This window comes from Camarhynchus parvulus, chromosome 9, assembly GCF_901933205.1.
Source record: "Camarhynchus parvulus chromosome 9, STF_HiC, whole genome shotgun sequence".
In the NCBI taxonomy this organism is placed as follows: Eukaryota; Metazoa; Chordata; class Aves; order Passeriformes; family Thraupidae; genus Camarhynchus; species Camarhynchus parvulus.
Genome location: NC_044579.1, coordinates 18491941 through 18507948, shown reverse-complemented (window position 1 = coordinate 18507948; position 16008 = coordinate 18491941). Strand labels below are relative to the sequence as shown.

Sequence of the window (16008 nt, the reverse complement as noted above, 5' to 3'; positions counted from 1 at the left end):
AATTTCAAATTCATAGTGAGAACATTCATTCCATTATCTAGTCACTCTCTCACAGGCAGACACACACATACCCTCACTCTGTATTTAGGTGTGTAAATACACCTGTCGAAAATTCCCCTTGAAAATGACCAGTCTCAGAAAATATTTTTGTTTCCTGAACACCCCAACATTCCTGTTTCACACTTTCAAAGAAAGTGCCAGCACAAACTGTGGCCAGGATGAAACCTTGATACGACTAAAGCCCACTCTCTTACAACCCTATGAAGAGTGGCCCAAAATGAGACCATTTGAGCTCTCCTGGCCCGCAGCAGGCTGTGACCAGCAATGGCCCTGACTGGGGCCATTCACTCTCACAGCCAGTGAACTCTCAGGGTTGCTGTACTTGGAGGATTGCCCAACAAGGACGAGTCCCGGGCTGATGCCCTCACTCCTTGAGGCCTGACCCTTCCCCCTGTGGGAGATGCAAAGGCATCCAAAGTGAGTGTTTCACTGACCACTGAGGGGAATTTTTCACTGGTAAGTTGCTTGTACCAACTCTTGTTGTCTGTGTGCATACACATGTGCATATATTTGCTATAGCAAATCTGGGAGAAATACTGCTTCCTTGGATGTCTAAGTACCTTGGAGATCTAAGTAAGGTAGGCCTGTCAGTAAGGTTAAGTCACAGATATAGGCTTACCTAAATGGTGCTTAGTGTTGTACTTTTGCTGGATTGCTAAGTATAACTTTGCAGTTTCAAGTTAGGTTAAATGCTATGAAGTGTTTTTCTTCGGTCAAATTTAAAGCGTAAGCTATTAGTTAGGTTTTAGGTATAAGTTAAAATACTATTGAGTTTGAATGCTGTCAAGCTTTTAGACTGTGTTCCTTTGTATCCTTGCCCTCACTGTCTTGTGTTCCACACACACACAGAGATGCTCATACACACAGATACAGAAACACACAGACACCCCCCTCTCAATAGTTGTCGGTTGATTTCTGTTTTGATTGGTTGTATTTTGTTTGGTTTTGTTGTTGGTTGTTTTCTCTTGTTGTGCCCTAACTGGCACAACAAAGAGTCGTGTAAGTAGGAGAGTGAATGTTGCCCAGGCAGTTTTTTGTTTTTTTGTTTAATATGCAAAGTGTTTTTTGCTGCTGGGCTTGGGAGTGATTTTTGAGGCATGTGAAGCAGTGTTTGTCCAGAGGAGCCCTGTGCAGAAGTGCGTGGGTGTGGGTGTGGTGGCCCAGGGCGGGTGATGAGCAGGGCGGGCAGGGCTGGAGCAGGTAGTTGTGGCCGAGTGGTGAAGGCGATGGACTAGAAATCCATTGGGGTTTCCCCGCGCAGGTTCGAATCCTGCCAACTACGGGCACGCGCCCCTTTTGGGCTGCGGGCAGCTGAGCACGGGCACAGGGAGCACCCACAGGTGGGTGCCATGCACAGCAGCTGCAGCTGCCCCAGGGCTCCTGCACTTGCAGCCCCAACAATGCAGAAGGCAAGGGGAAATGCAGACGGCACCTGGAGCTGAGCATTTCATCGCGTCGCAGTGTCACCAAGTTTTAAAGACTGACAGAGAGGATCCCACGGCTGTGTTCTGAGGGAAGGAGGTGAGGATGGGGCCCGGCATGGTCACCACCACCGCCGAAGCCTCGATGTACACCGTGGAGTCAGCGCAGCGGCGTTGCAGGGCTCAGTGCAGCTGCTGGCAGGGGGTTGGGCCACAGGGGCCGCAGGCCGGGGGGGACAGGGTCTGCAGCAAGACATCTCGGTGCGGGAGGCAAAGCTGCAACACAGAGCAGGGAGCACCACCCAGCCTCAGCATCAGTCTGTCTCTCTGTCCCTCAGCTCTCCCCAGGGACACCTTTGGTCTCCAAAACACACTCTGTGCCCACAGCTCCCACCACCCCTCCTGGTGCCCTCCGAGTGCCACGGCACGGGAAGGCCGCCCACTTGAGCAATAGGAGCCAGCACAGTGGCTTTAAGGGCCCTGTGGAAAGACTGGTCACAGCCCATCTCCAGAGCAGACACGGCTGTGTCAGACAATGTCCTGGCGTGTACTGGCACATTTTGTTACACCATGGCAGGTGCAAATTCTGCTGGGCACATCCCCCTGAGGCTGAGCCCCATTGATCCCCTTCTGCTGGAACAAAGCCCCCTCGTCCCAGCTGGCCCCAGCCCCCAGCATGGAAAGGCTGACGGCCCTCCAACAGTTCTGTGCCAGGGCCAAGCTGAGGCAGCCCAAGGATCAAGCCGGGCAGCCTCCATGACAGCAGCTCAGCCCACACGGAGGGATGGAGCGGGCTCAGGCTTACCTCGTTCCTCGAGGGAAGGGAGGCCAGAGACCAGGATGCAGAGCCTGCAGCAGAGCAGCCTTTTATGCCGGGTCCCAGAGCCCTGGGGGGCCACAAACATTCCTTGTTTGTGAAACATCCAAACTCCTGGGAGTGGCCACTTGCCAGGCCTCCCTGCTGATGAGCTCCCTGCCTCTTTCATCTCAAATGTTGTTCTTCCTCTTTGTGCAACCCAAAATCCTGCGATGACTCTTAGAATCACTTTGGGATGGAATGGACATTAAAATCATCTACCTCGAGTGCCCTAAAATGGCTTCTACCATTTCTCTGGACATCCTTTTCCAGTGTATTGCTCGTCTCCAAGAAAAATATGCCCTCCCAATATCCAATCTAAATACACCTGCTTTCAGTTTCGAACGGGTGGCGCTTGAGCCATCCCTCCACACCCCAACCTGGTATCCTTCCCTTTCTTAACTGAATGTCTCCTGGGAGCCTTCCCCTCTCTTTGCTATGCAACCCCAACCCTCTCAGCCTGTCCTCACAGGCTGATGGCTCCAGCTGCCTGGTGCTCTTTGTGGCTCCTCTGGACCCGCTGCAGCAGGTCCGTGTGTTTCTTAGGCTGTGGGTCCTAGGGCTGCAGGCAGCAGCCCAGGTACGGTGTCATGAGAGCTGAGTAGAGCAGGACAATCCCCTCCCTCGACCTGCTGCCCACACGGCTCTGGATGTAGCCCTGAATAAGATTGGATTTTGGCACTGGGCTGCTAGCTGGCAGTGCAGGTTCAGGTGCAGTGTTTCAACCACCAGAACCTGCGGGTCCGCCTCCACAGGGCTGCTCCCCATCCACTCAAGGCCTACTAGGCTGTGTCCATGTGTGGGATTGCCCTGGCCTTGGCATCTGGCAACCAGAGCTCTGGCCTCAGCTTGGGAAGTTGGGATCCTGCAGAAAACAAGGAATTCCACACGTAGGACAGTGATCAACGGCATGCCTAAGTCTCTGCCTGAAAGACAAATTGACCCATTTTCCCAAATACAAATTGACCCACTTTGCTCAGTGTGTGCAGCCCTGAGGTCAGGATCTGGATGGCAGCTTTGGGGCAGAGGCTGAGGGCAGGGAGCCCAAAGCTCATGGCTCCTTTTCCTGGGCAAGGCCTCATTTGCCCATTCACCTAATATCACAGTTCAAAGGGATATTGGATCAGTCTCCCAGAGGTTGTGGGAATCATTGTGATGTGGAAGAGTTGGGAAAATCCATGAGCTTCAGGCAAACCTGAATCATGCTGATGTGGAAATGAGTGCACACAGTGCCCTGGACTCAGGCATTCCAGGAATACCACAGCACATGGCCTCTTTCCTATGAAATATTTTGCCTTTGTCAGGGGCATTTCCAGACCTTTTAGGACCGGCCACACCACCTTGTACATCCATCTAATCCTGTGCTGCTGCTGCAGCTGCTGCAGCTTTGCAAAAGGCATTGCCATTTGGTGGCTGCTCAAGGGCCCAGGGCATGCAGGGTGACCCAGGATAATGGAGGTTCAGAGAGACCTCTGGAAGTTCTTTGCTCCCTCTCTGAGAAGAACAAACCTACCAGCTGCCTCCAGCAGCTGTGGGCCTTGTCCCCTTGTCCTCTGAACACTGCCACCGGCAGACAGTGCTGCTGTCTCCTGAGCAGCATTCCAGGGATGCCCTGCACCCCCAGGGGGGCACCAGCCGATGGAAAGGGCTCTTACAGATGAGCCTCCCAGGTCCTCGATGGGGAGGACCAGCAGGAGAAGACACTGAGACTGTCTGCACTGATGAGCAAGGTGTGGAGGGGGCCATGGAGCTGCTGCCTCCACCATCTCCAGGCAGTTCTGGAGAGAATGAAGTCAAACTCTCCTGAGAGCTGCACTGTCACAGGGCAAGAGGCAGCAATCACAAGTGGCAAGAAAGGAAATCCCAGAGTTCTCTGGGGGAGGACAAGGGACAGGCCTTGGAGAGCTGTACAAGGGACAGTGACCTCTTTTGTAAGCTGTGTCTGTGCTTAGCAGTCAGCAGGACAAGGCCCAGAGCCTGCTGAGGAACTGGGGCAGGGTGATCTGCCCAGAGCAGTTGACAGGAGCACAAGAGCTCCAGAGCTCCACACAGACCTTCTGGGGTTGATGTGGGGTACTCTGAGTCACTAGAGCCCTTGAGCAGCCACCAAAAGACCCTGCCTTGGGAGACAGCAAATGCAGGAGATTGCAGACAAGCACCAGGTGATCCACAGCTGGGAATACAAGGTGGGAAATATCCTTCATGGCAGCAGAACATTGAGGGTGTGAGCTCTGTTATCCCTTGAGTGCCTGAGTCTGCAGCACCCAGTCCACTGAAGTCCTCACTGGGTGACTCAGGTGTGCCTGGAGCTCAGGGATTTTCCCAGCTCTTCCACATCACGATGACACCTGCTCTGCTGCTCTGGGAGACTGACCCAGTGTCCCTTTGAAATGTAAAATGCATGGAATGGGAAACCCCATCCCAGACCCAGAAAACAACAGCCATGGGCTCCCTGCCCTCAGCCTTTTCCCCAAAGCCACCAGCCAGGTCTCTGGCCCTGGGATGAGCACGCTGAGTAAAGCAGGTCAGTGTGGCTGTGGGTCTGTTTCAGGGAAGGACACAGCATCTCTTTGATCACAAAACCAGGCCGTGGCACAGCCTGTGACTGTAAGCAAGTTCCCCATGGCTGTCACTCAGGCCTGCAGGGGACATCCTTTCAGGAGAACGTGGACTTCCCTTGCCACTGAGCTTTGCCCCCTCCCTGCAGAGTTGGGTCTCTTCCCCACTATGGGGTTGTGCAGTGTTGCTTTGTGCCTCAACTGACCCTCAGTCTTCGGTGTATCTGTGATGACCCATGGAAGAATTGATTCTCAGGATGAGCCTGAGTGTCAGCACTGAAAGCTGCTGAGAGATGAGCTGAGGTGTCACTTCATGGCTGAATTTAACTCTAACTGGAGCCCAATTAACCATCAAGAAGAACAAGTGACAGAAAGTTATAGACATTAAACAAATACATTTCAATTTACCATATACACTGACTTGGGACCTCCAAATGAAATTGCCTTAGGAAGCTGGGACACACATTAATCATTTGCAAGTCAGGTGGTGTGAAACTGGTGAAAAATGCCTGAGATGAAAGAGGCAGGACCTGATCAGCAGGGAGGCCTCACAAGTGGCCACTCCCAGGAGTTTGGATGTTTCACAAACAAGGAATGTTTGTGGCCCCCCAGGGCTCTGGGACCCGGCATAAAAGGCTGCTCTGCTGCAGGCTCTGCATCCTGGTCTCTGGCCTCCCTTCCCTCGAGGAACGAGGTAAGCCTGAGCCCGCTCCATCCCTCCGTGTGGGCTGAGCTGCTGTCATGGAGGCTGCCCGGCTTGATCCTTGGGCTGCCTCAGCTTGGCCCTGGCACAGAACTGTTGGAGGGCCGTCAGCCTTTCCATGCTGGGGGCTGGGGCCAGCTGGGACGAGGGGGCTTTGTTCCAGCAGAAGGGGATCAATGGGGCTCAGCCTCAGGGGGATGTGCCCAGCAGAATTTGCACCTGCCATGGTGTAACAAAATGTGCCAGTGCACGCCAGGACATTGTCTGACACAGCCGTGTCTGCTCTGGAGATGGGCTGTGACCAGTCTTTCCACAGGGCCCTTAAAGCCACTGTGCTGGCTCCTATTGCTCAAGTGGGGCGGCCTTCCCGTGCCGTGGCACTCGGAGGGCACCAGGAGGGTGGTGGGAGCTGTGGGCACAGAGTGTGTTTTGGAGACCAAAGGTGTCCCTGGGGAGAGCTGAGGGACAGAGAGACAGACTGATGCTGAGGCTGGGTGGTGCTCCCTGCTCTGTGTTGCAGCTTTGCCTCCCGCACCGAGAGATGTCTTGCTGCAGACCCTGTCCCCCCCGGCCCTGCGGCCCCTGTGGCCCAACCCCCCTTGCCAGCAGCTGCACTGAGCCCTGCAACGCCCGCTGCGCTGACTCCACGGTGTACATCGAGGCTTCGCCGGTGGTGGTGACCATGCCGGGCCCCATCCTCACCTCCTTCCCTCAGAACACAGCCGTGGGATCCTCTCTGTCAGCTGCTGTGGGCAGCTCCCTCAGCACCTCGGGGGTTCCCATCTCTTCTGGGGGCTCAGGCCTGTGCCTGCCTTTCTCCCGCTGCGGTCAGATCTGCTGAGGCCGGCGCATCATCCCCCTGGTCCTTGGCAAACGGGCCCAGCTCTTGCCCTCCCTGGCCCCCCACACGTCTTCCTTGGTCTCTGTTCTGTGCCACCGCTTTTGCCCCTTCTCATTAAAGCCTTTGTGCAGCACTGCTGGAGAGTCGTGGTCCTTTGTTCTCCTCCTCCCTCTCGTGGCACTACCGTTGCAAGGAGGATTTGGGAATCTTTTTGTTGATTGAAAACTATCAGGCCCTTTCTAGGGAAACCCAAACCAGGGGTATACAAAAGCTTTAGCAGGATAGCCATGTTTTTCTTCCCTCTCGCTAAAAGCATCCTGTTTCTTTTCTGTGGACAAAACCATGACTGGAGTTACCTTGCAATATTATATACTTTTTCTCATTTCCACCAAAACTTGGTAGCAGATATGATGTGTAGAGGGAAGAGGAAATCTATGGCCTGCGTTGGCCAAAAGGCTGGAGCCAAGCAGGGTCAAAGTTGTTGGGCAAGGCAGCCTGAGTGAAAAAAGTGCCTTAGCAGAGGATGGTTTCGATCCATCGACCTCTGGGTTATGGGCCCAGCACGCTCCCGCTGCGCCACTCTGCTCCTCCTCAGGCCTGCCTGCCCTTGCCCTCAGTGCAGCCTCATGCTGCCCGCCACTGCTGCCCCTCACTCCTGCCCTTCCTCTCTCATCCGCCTCCCCCACCCCACTAAATACACACCCTGACAATCCACCTCCCTTCCGCCTGCGCTACGCTCCGCCAGCACCTGCCCTTGCCCTTCTCCCACACCTCCCGCACACAGCCCTGCACACACCCTGCCTCTTCCACACCCACCCTGCCCCTGCACCTGATCAATGCCCCCCTGCACACAGCCTGCAGCCTGGCCATCCATCAGCCCACCTAAATCCACCAACATCCTCACACCTGCACCCCTCACCACAAATACACCTGTACTCCCAGCACGCTGCACCACTGCACCTGCCTGACACTTCAGATCTTTGCTGGCCAACGAGGGACATGGGTTGCCTTTGCTTGGAATTGCCAGCAGAAACAATTCTCCTCTTTTTGCTCTGCAAATTCTGCTGCCTCAGCTCAATGCTGCTCATGGTTGCTCTGAAGTAAAAGCTCTGAGTTCTGGCCACTTGGTACCAAGCAGTTTGTCAAGCTGAGGGTCCTTGTCTTTAAAACTTGGTGACACTGCGACAACGCGATGAAATGCTCAGCTCCAGGTGCCGTCTGCATTTCCCCTTGCCTTCTGCATTGTTGGGGCTGTAAGTGCAGGAGCCCTGGGGCAGCTGCAGCTGCTGTGCATGGCACCCACCTGTGGGTGCTCCTGTGCCCACCTGTGGGCTCAGCTGTACCGTGCTCAGCTGCCCGCAGCCCAAAAGGGGCGCGCGTGCCCGTAGTTGGCAGGATTCGAACCTGCGCGGGGAAACCCCAATGGATTTCTAGTCCATCGCCTTCACCACTCGGCCACAACTACCTGCTCCAGCCCTGCCCGCCCTGCTCATCACCCGCCCTGGGCCACCACACCCACACCCACGCACTTCTGCACAGGGCTCCTCTGGACAAACACTGCTTCACATGCCTCAAAAATCACTCCCAAGCCCAGCAGCAAAAAACACTTTGCATATTAAACAAAAAAACAAAAAACTGCCTGGGCAACATTCACTCTTCTCCTTACACGTCTCTTTGTTGTGCCAGTTAGGGCACAACAAGAGAAAACAACCAACAACAAAACCAAACAAAATACAACCAATCAAAACAGAAATCAACCGACAACTATCTAGAGAGTGTGTGTGTCTGTGTGTATGTGTATGAGTATGCGCGTGTGTGTGTGTGACAAAATGAGGGTAAGTATAAAAATGCCTTTAGCAGCCTAGGAGCCTGACAGCATTCAAACTGAACAGTATTTCAACTTGTACCTTAAACCTATTTAATATCTTACTCTTAAAATGTGACAGAGGAAAAACACTTCATAGCATTTAACCTCACTTACAACTTCAAAGTTATACTTAGCAACCCAGCAAAAGTACAACACTAAGCACCATTTAGGTAAGCCTATATCTGTGACTTAACCTTACTGACAGGCCTACCTTACTTAGATCTCCAAGGTACTTAGACATCCAAGGAAGCAGTATTTCTCCCAGATTTGCTATAGCAAATATATGCACATGTGTATGCACACAGACAACAAGAGTTGGTACAAGCAACGTACCAGTGAAAAATTCCCCTCAGTGGTCAGTGAAACACTCACTTTGGATGCCTTTGCATCTCCCACAGGGGGAAGGGTCAGGCCTCAAGGAGTGAGGGCATCAGCCCGGGACTCGTCCTTGTTGGGCAATCCTCCAAGTACAGCAACCCTGAGAGTTCACTGGCTGTGAGAGTGAATGGCCCCAGTCAGGGCCATTGCTGGTCACAGCCTGCTGCGGGCCAGGAGAGTTCAAATGGTCTCATTTTGGGCCACTCTTCATAGGGTTGTAAGAGAGTGGGCTTTAGTCGTATCAAGGTTTCATCCTGGCCACAGTTTGTGTTGGCACTTTCTTTGAAAGTGTGAAACAGGAATGTTGGGGTGTTCAGGAAACAAAAATATTTCCCAAGACTGGTCAAGAGGAAAACATGAGCTTGCCAGGCAGCAGTTCTTGGGAAGAGAGAGTGTTTCTGATAACCTGAGGAACAGCTGAGACCAGGTGCTCTTTCCAAAGCTGATGCCTAACGAGCATTTCTCCGATCTCAGTGCAGCCTGAAAAAGGACAGGGAGGAATGCACCACTACAGCTCCGTCGACATTTGAAATTAGGTCCTTGCCGTGCCCTGGGCGCTGCAGAGCGGCTGAAAGGCTGGCCCCCAGGGGCTCCAGCTGCAGCTCTGTGAGCCTTGGCCTCACCAGGCATCTGGGATCCCCTGCAGTGTGGCTGTGGTCGGTCACCTGTGCTCAAACGCTCAATATGGAGATTGTTTACCCAAAGTGAGGGCAATTTGTTTCCTTGGCCTATGAGGAGTTTGCGTATGAATGTCGGGACTGTCGGTTGACAGTCACACTGCCGAGGTCAGGTGTAAAAGGGTTGCGTTTGTCCGATTCAGTTCAGATGTAATATAGGATAGTGTAAAATAATTTAGAATAATAAAGTAGAATGAAGTAATTAATTAGCCTTCTGATATCAATGGAGTCCTCTTCATCATTCACTCCCCTTGTCAGGGTCGCCTGCAATACTATAGATGTTGCTAGGCTTTTGTGAAGAAGCTTTGACAGGAAAAAAATGTCACTCAAAATATAATTCTCACAAGGAACAAATTAACACGGGGCCCTGCAGGGCTGTGATCTCCAGGTTCCAGACTCAAGCTCAGTGACTGAGGCTTTGGGGCTCAGGTCGAATTTCTGGGAGTTCTGAGTGCAGCTACTGGTAAGCTCAGGACAGCAGCCAGAGCTCACCCTGGAAGGGTAGGTGGGAGGTGAGGGAGGAGGAGAACAAAGGACCACGACTCTCCAGCAGTGCTGCACAAAGGCTTTAATGAGAAGGAGCAAAAGCGGCGGCACAGAACAGAGACCAAGGAAGACGTGTGGGGGGCCAGGGAGGGCAAGAGCTGGGCCCGTTTGCCAAGGACCAGGGGGATGATGCGCCGGCCTCAGCAGATCTGACCGCAGCGGGAGAAAGGCAGGCACAGGCCTGAGCCCCCAGAAGAGATGGGAACCCCCGAGGTGCTGAGGGAGCTGCCCACAGCAGCTGACAGAGAGGATCCCACGGCTGTGTTCTGAGGGAAGGAGGTGAGGATGGGGCCCGGCATGGTCACCACCACCGGCGAAGCCTCGATGTACACCGTGGAGTCAGCGCAGCGGGCGTTGCAGGGCTCAGTGCAGCTGCTGGCAAGGGGGGTTGGGCCACAGGGGCCGCAGGGCCGGGGGGGACAGGGTCTGCAGCAAGACATCTCGGTGCGGGAGGCAAAGCTGCAACACAGAGCAGGGAGCACCACCCAGCCTCAGCATCAGTCTGTCTCTCTGTCCCTCAGCTCTCCCCAGGGACACCTTTGGTCTCCAAAACACACTCTGTGCCCACAGCTCCCACCACCCTCCTGGTGCCCTCCGAGTGCCACGGCACGGGAAGGCCGCCCCACTTGAGCAATAGGAGCCAGCACAGTGGCTTTAAGGGCCCTGTGGAAAGACTGGTCACAGCCCATCTCCAGAGCAGACACGGCTCTGTCAGACAATGTCCTGGCGTGCACTGGCACATTTTGTTACACCATGGCAGGTGCAAATTCTGCTGGGCACATCCCCCTGAGGCTGAGCCCCATTGATCCCCTTCTGCTGGAACAAAGCCCCCTCGTCCCAGCTGGCCCCAGCCCCCAGCATGGAAAGGCTGACGGCCCTCCAACAGTTCTGTGCCAGGGCCAAGCTGAGGCAGCCCAAGGATCAAGCCGGGCAGCCTCCATGACAGCAGCTCAGCCCACACGGAGGGATGGAGCGGGCTCAGGCTTACCTCGTTCCTCGAGGGAAGGGAGGCCAGAGACCAGGATGCAGAGCCTGCAGCAGAGCAGCCTTTTATGCCGGGTCCCAGAGCCCTGGGGGGCCACAAACATTCCTTGTTTGTGAAACATCCAAACTCCTGGGAGTGGCCACTTGTGAGGCCTCCCTGCTGATCAGGTCCCTGCCTCTTTCATCTCAGGCATTTTTCACCAGTTTCACACCACCTGACTTGCAAATGATTAATGTGTGTCCCAGCTTCCTAAGGCAATTTCATTTGGAGGCCCCAAGTCAGTGTATATGGTAAATTGAAATGCATTTATAAATTTCTGTCACTTGTTCTTCTTGATGGTTAATTGGGCTCCAGTTAGAGTTAAATTCAGCCATGAAGTGACACCTCAGCTCATCTCCCAGCAGCTTTCAGTGCTGACTCTCAGGCTCATCCTGAGAATCAATTCTTCCATGGGTCATCACAGATACACCGAAGACTGAGGGTCAGTTGAGGCACAAAGCAACACTGCACAACCCCATAGTGGGGAAGAGACCCAACTCTGCAGGGAGGGGGCAAAGCTCAGTGGCAAGGGAAGTCCACGTTCTCCTGAAAGGATGTCCCCTGCAGGCCTGAGTGACAGCCATGGGGAACTTGCTTACAGTCACAGGCTGTGCCACGGCCTGGTTTTGTGATCAAAGAGATGCTGTGTCCTTCCCTGAAACAGACCCACAGCCACACTGACCTGCTTTACTCAGCGTGCTCATCCCAGGGCCAGAGACCTGGCTGGTGGCTTTGGGGAAAAGGCTGAGGGCAGGGAGCCCATGGCTGTTGTTTTCTGGGTCTGGGATGGGGTTTCCCATTCCATGCATTTTACATTTCAAAGGGACACTGGGTCAGTCTCCCAGAGCAGCAGAGCAGGTGTCATCGTGATGTGGAAGAGCTGGGAAAATCCCTGAGCTCCAGGCACACCTGAGTCACCCAGTGAGGACTTCAGTGGACTGGGTGCTGCAGACTCAGGCACTCAAGGGATAACAGAGCTCACACCCTCAATGTTCTGCTGCCATGAAGGATATTTCCCACCTTGTATTCCCAGCTGTGGATCACCTGGTGCTTGTCTGCAATCTCCTGCATTTGCTGTCTCCCAAGGCAGGGTCTTTTGGTGGCTGCTCAAGGGCTCTAGTGACTCAGAGTACCCCACATCAACCCCAGAAGGTCTGTGTGGAGCTCTGGAGCTCTTGTGCTCCTGTCAACTGCTCTGGGCAGATCACCCTGCCCCAGTTCCTCAGCAGGCTCTGGGCCTTGTCCTGCTGACTGCTAAGCACAGACACAGCTTACAAAAGAGGTCACTGTCCCTTGTACAGCTCTCCAAGGCCTGTCCCTTGTCCTCCCCCAGGGAACTCTGGGATTTCCTTTCTTGCCACTTGTGATTGCTGCCTCTTGCCCTGTGACAGTGCAGCTCTCAGGAGAGTTTGGCTTCATTCTCTCCAGAACTGCCAGGAGGCGATGGAGGCAGCAGCTCCATGGCCCCCTCCACACCTTGCTCATCAGTGCAGACAGCCTCAGTGTCTTCTCCTGCTGGTCCTCCCCATCGAGGACCTGGGAGGCTCATCTGTAAGAGCCCTTTCCATCGGCTGGTGCCCCCCTGGGGGTGCAGGGCATCCCTGGAATGCTGCTCAGGAGACAGCAGCACTGTCTGCCGGTGGCAGTGTTCAGAGGACAAGGGGACAAGGCCCACAGCTGCTGGAGGCAGCTGGTAGGTTTGTTCTTCTCAGAGAGGGAGCAAAGAACTTCCAGAGGTCTCTCTGAACCTCCATTATCCTGGGTCACCCTGCATCCCCATGGCCCTTGAGCAGCCACCAAATGGCAATGCCTTTTGCAAAGCTGCAGCAGCTGCAGCAGCAGCACAGGATTAGATGGATGTACAAGGTGGTGTGGCCGGTCCTAAAAGGTCTGGAAATGCCCCTGACAAAGGCAAAATATTTCATAGGAAAGAGGCCATGTGCTGTGGTATCCCTGGAATGCCTGAGTCCAGGGCACTGTGTGCACTCATTTCCACATCAGCATGATTCAGGTTTGCCTGAAGCTCATGGATTTTCCCAACTCTTCCACATCACAACGATTCCCACAACCTCTGGGAGACTGATCCAATATCCCTTTGAACTGTGATATTAGGTGAATGGGCAAATGAGGCCTTGCCCAGGAAAAGGAGCCATGAGCTTTGGGCTCCCTGCCCTCAGCCTCTGCCCCAAAGCTGCCATCCAGATCCTGACCTCAGGGCTGCACACACTGAGCAAAGTGGGTCAATTTGTATTTGGGAAAATGGGTCAATTTGTCTTTCAGGCAGAGACTTAGGCATGCCGTTGATCACTGTCCTACGTGTAGAATTCCTTGTTTTCTGCAGGATCCCAACTTCCCAAGCTGAGGCCAGAGCTCTGGTTGCCAGATGCCAAGGTCAGGGCAATCCCACACATGGACACAGCCTAGTAGGCCTTGAGTGGATGGGGAGCAGCCCTGTGGAGGGGGACCGCAGGTTCTGGTGGTTGAAACACTGCACCTGAACCTGCACTGCCAGCTAGCAGCCCAGTGCCAAAATCCAATCTTATTCAGGGCTACATCCAGAGCCGTGTGGGCAGCAGGTCGAGGGAGGGGATTGTCCTGCTCTACTCAGCTCTCATGACACCGTACCTGGGCTGCTGCCTGCAGCCCTAGGACCCACAGCCTAAGAAACACACGGACCTGCTGCAGCGGGTCCAGAGGAGCCACAAAGAGCACCAGGCAGCTGGAGCCATCAGCCTGTGAGGACAGGCTGAGAGGGTTGGGGTTGCATAGCAAAGAGAGGGGAAGGCTCCCAGGAGACATTCAGTTAAGAAAGGGAAGGATACCAGGTTGGGGTGTGGAGGGATGGCTCAAGCGCCACCCGTTCGAAACTGAAAGCAGGTGTATTTAGATTGGATATTGGGAGGGCATATTTTTCTTGGAGACGAGCAATACACTGGAAAAGGATGTCCAGAGAAATGGTAGAAGCCATTTTAGGGCACTCGAGGTAGATGATTTTAATGTCCATTCCATCCCAAAGTGATTCTAAGAGTCATCGCAGGATTTTGGGTTGCACAAAGAGGAAGAACAACATTTGAGATGAAAGAGGCAGGGAGCTCATCAGCAGGGAAGCCTGGCAAGTGGCCACTCCCAGGAGTTTGGATGTTTCACAAACAAGGAATGTTTGTGGCCCCCCAGGGCTCTGGGACCCGGCATAAAAGGCTGCTCTGCTGCAGGCTCTGCATCCTGGTCTCTGGCCTCCCTTCCCTCGAGGAACGAGGTAAGCCTGAGCCCGCTCCATCCCTCCGTGTGGGCTGAGCTGCTGTCATGGAGGCTGCCCGGCTTGATCCTTGGGCTGCCTCAGTTTGGCCCTGGCACAGAACTGTTGGAGGGCCGTCAGCCTTTCCATGCTGGGGGCTGGGGCCAGCTGGGACGAGGGGGCTTTGTTCCAGCAGAAGGGGATCAATGGGGCTCAGCCTCAGGGGGATGTGCCCAGCAGAATTTGCACCTGCCATGGTGTAACAAAATGTGCCAGTGCACGCCGGGACATTGTCTGACAGAGCCGTGTCTGCTCTGGAGATGGGCTGTGACCAGTCTTTCCACAGGGCCCTTAAAGCCACTGTGCTGGCTCCTATTGCTCAAGTGGGGCGGCCTTCCCGTGCCGTGGCACTCGGAGGGCACCAGGAGGGTGGTGGGAGCTGTGGGCACAGAGTGTGTTTTGGAGACCAAAGGTGTCCCTGGGGAGAGCTGAGGGACAGAGAGACAGACTGATGCTGAGGCTGGGTGGTGCTCCCTGCTCTGTGTTGCAGCTTTGCCTCCCGCACGAGAGATGTCTTGCTGCAGACCCTGTCCCCCCCGGCCCTGCGGCCCCTGTGGCCCAACCCCCCTTGCCAGCAGCTGCACTGAGCCCTGCAACGCCCGCTGCGCTGACTCCACGGTGTACATCGAGCCTTCGCCGGTGGTGGTGACCATGCCGGGCCCCATCCTCACCTCCTTCCCTCAGAACACAGCCGTGGGATCCTCTCTGTCAGCTGCTGTGGGCAGCTCCCTCAGCACCTCGGGGGTTCCCATCTCTTCTGGGGGCTCAGGCCTGTGCCTGCCTTTCTCCCGCTGCGGTCAGATCTGCTGAGGCCGGCGCATCATCCCCCTGGTCCTTGGCAAACGGGCCCAGCTCTTGCCCTCCCTGGCCCCCCACACGTCTTCCTTGGTCTCTGTTCTGTGCCCGCTTTTGCTCCTTCTCATTAAAGCCTTTGTGCAGCACTGCTGGAGAGTCGTGGTCCTTTGTTCTCCTCCTCCCTCACCTGCCACCTGCTCTGCAAGGGAGATCCTTCCCTCTCCCATGGAAACAAATGGAACCCCAATGATGGGGCACTGCCCAATGCTGGTAGAGCTCCTTGAATGGATTGCAGAGCAATAGAAAGAAATTGGCAGGGAAAAGAGGTGAACGAGCCTCAGAGGAAAGTAGAAAAAAAGGAGACATTGACAGGGGTGGGCATACAAGTAATGGCACACAGAATAACCTGCTCTTCCTGTGGGAATGGTCCAACCTGGAAACAGCTGCCCAGAGCTGTGTAGCCCAGTCTCCAGTTTTGGATGCATCCAACACAGGAGTTAATGATCCCAGAGCAGAGTCCTGTGCCTGGCCCATTGTGAGTTGGTGTTGTGCAGCTCAGGTGCTGTGTGCTTGGTGAGAAAACAGTGCAGAAGCGAAGCAGCAGCAGAGCACAGGGGTGTGACAGTGGAAGCATGCTGAGGGCAAGCATGCTGAGGCAACCAAAAGGCTCAGGTCCCACTGAGATTTGAACTCAGATCACTGGATTCAGAGTCCAGAGTGCTCACCATTACACCATAGGACCTCCTGCCCAGCTCACTCCGGGCCCCTGTGCTCAGCCTGGCTCAGCCTTATGGCCCCACCTGGGGCTGCCTACCTCTCCACTGCTCTGCACATCTCACACCAACTCCAGCCTTCCTGCAGCCCTACAGCCCCTCTCCAAGCACACCGGCCTTCAGGGCAGCACCACAGCTCCCTGCAAGCCTGACATGGCCTCTCTTACAAGGGCCACGCTTCAAAGCACCCAACATCTTCTCTTTCCCAAATTGC

At 54.7% G+C, this 16008-nt stretch overlaps 4 non-coding genes across 4 annotated transcripts; 1 reads left to right on the top strand and 3 right to left on the bottom strand.

Annotated features, from left to right (window-relative positions):
* The first annotated feature begins 1260 nt into the window (after positions 1-1260).
* TRNAS-AGA lies at positions 1261-1342 on the top strand. The gene has a single exon. It is a non-coding gene; the product is annotated as a tRNA-Ser (tRNA).
* Positions 1343-6953: 5611 nt separating this feature from the next.
* TRNAM-CAU lies at positions 6954-7025 on the bottom strand. Its single transcript has one exon. It is a non-coding gene; the product is annotated as a tRNA-Met (tRNA).
* A 797-nt stretch (positions 7026-7822) lies between these two features.
* On the bottom strand, positions 7823-7904 carry TRNAS-AGA. Its single transcript has one exon. It is a non-coding gene; the product is annotated as a tRNA-Ser (tRNA).
* Positions 7905-15691: 7787 nt separating this feature from the next.
* On the bottom strand, positions 15692-15763 carry TRNAQ-CUG. The gene has a single exon. It is a non-coding gene; the product is annotated as a tRNA-Gln (tRNA).
* Between the last annotated feature and the right edge of the window lie 245 nt (positions 15764-16008).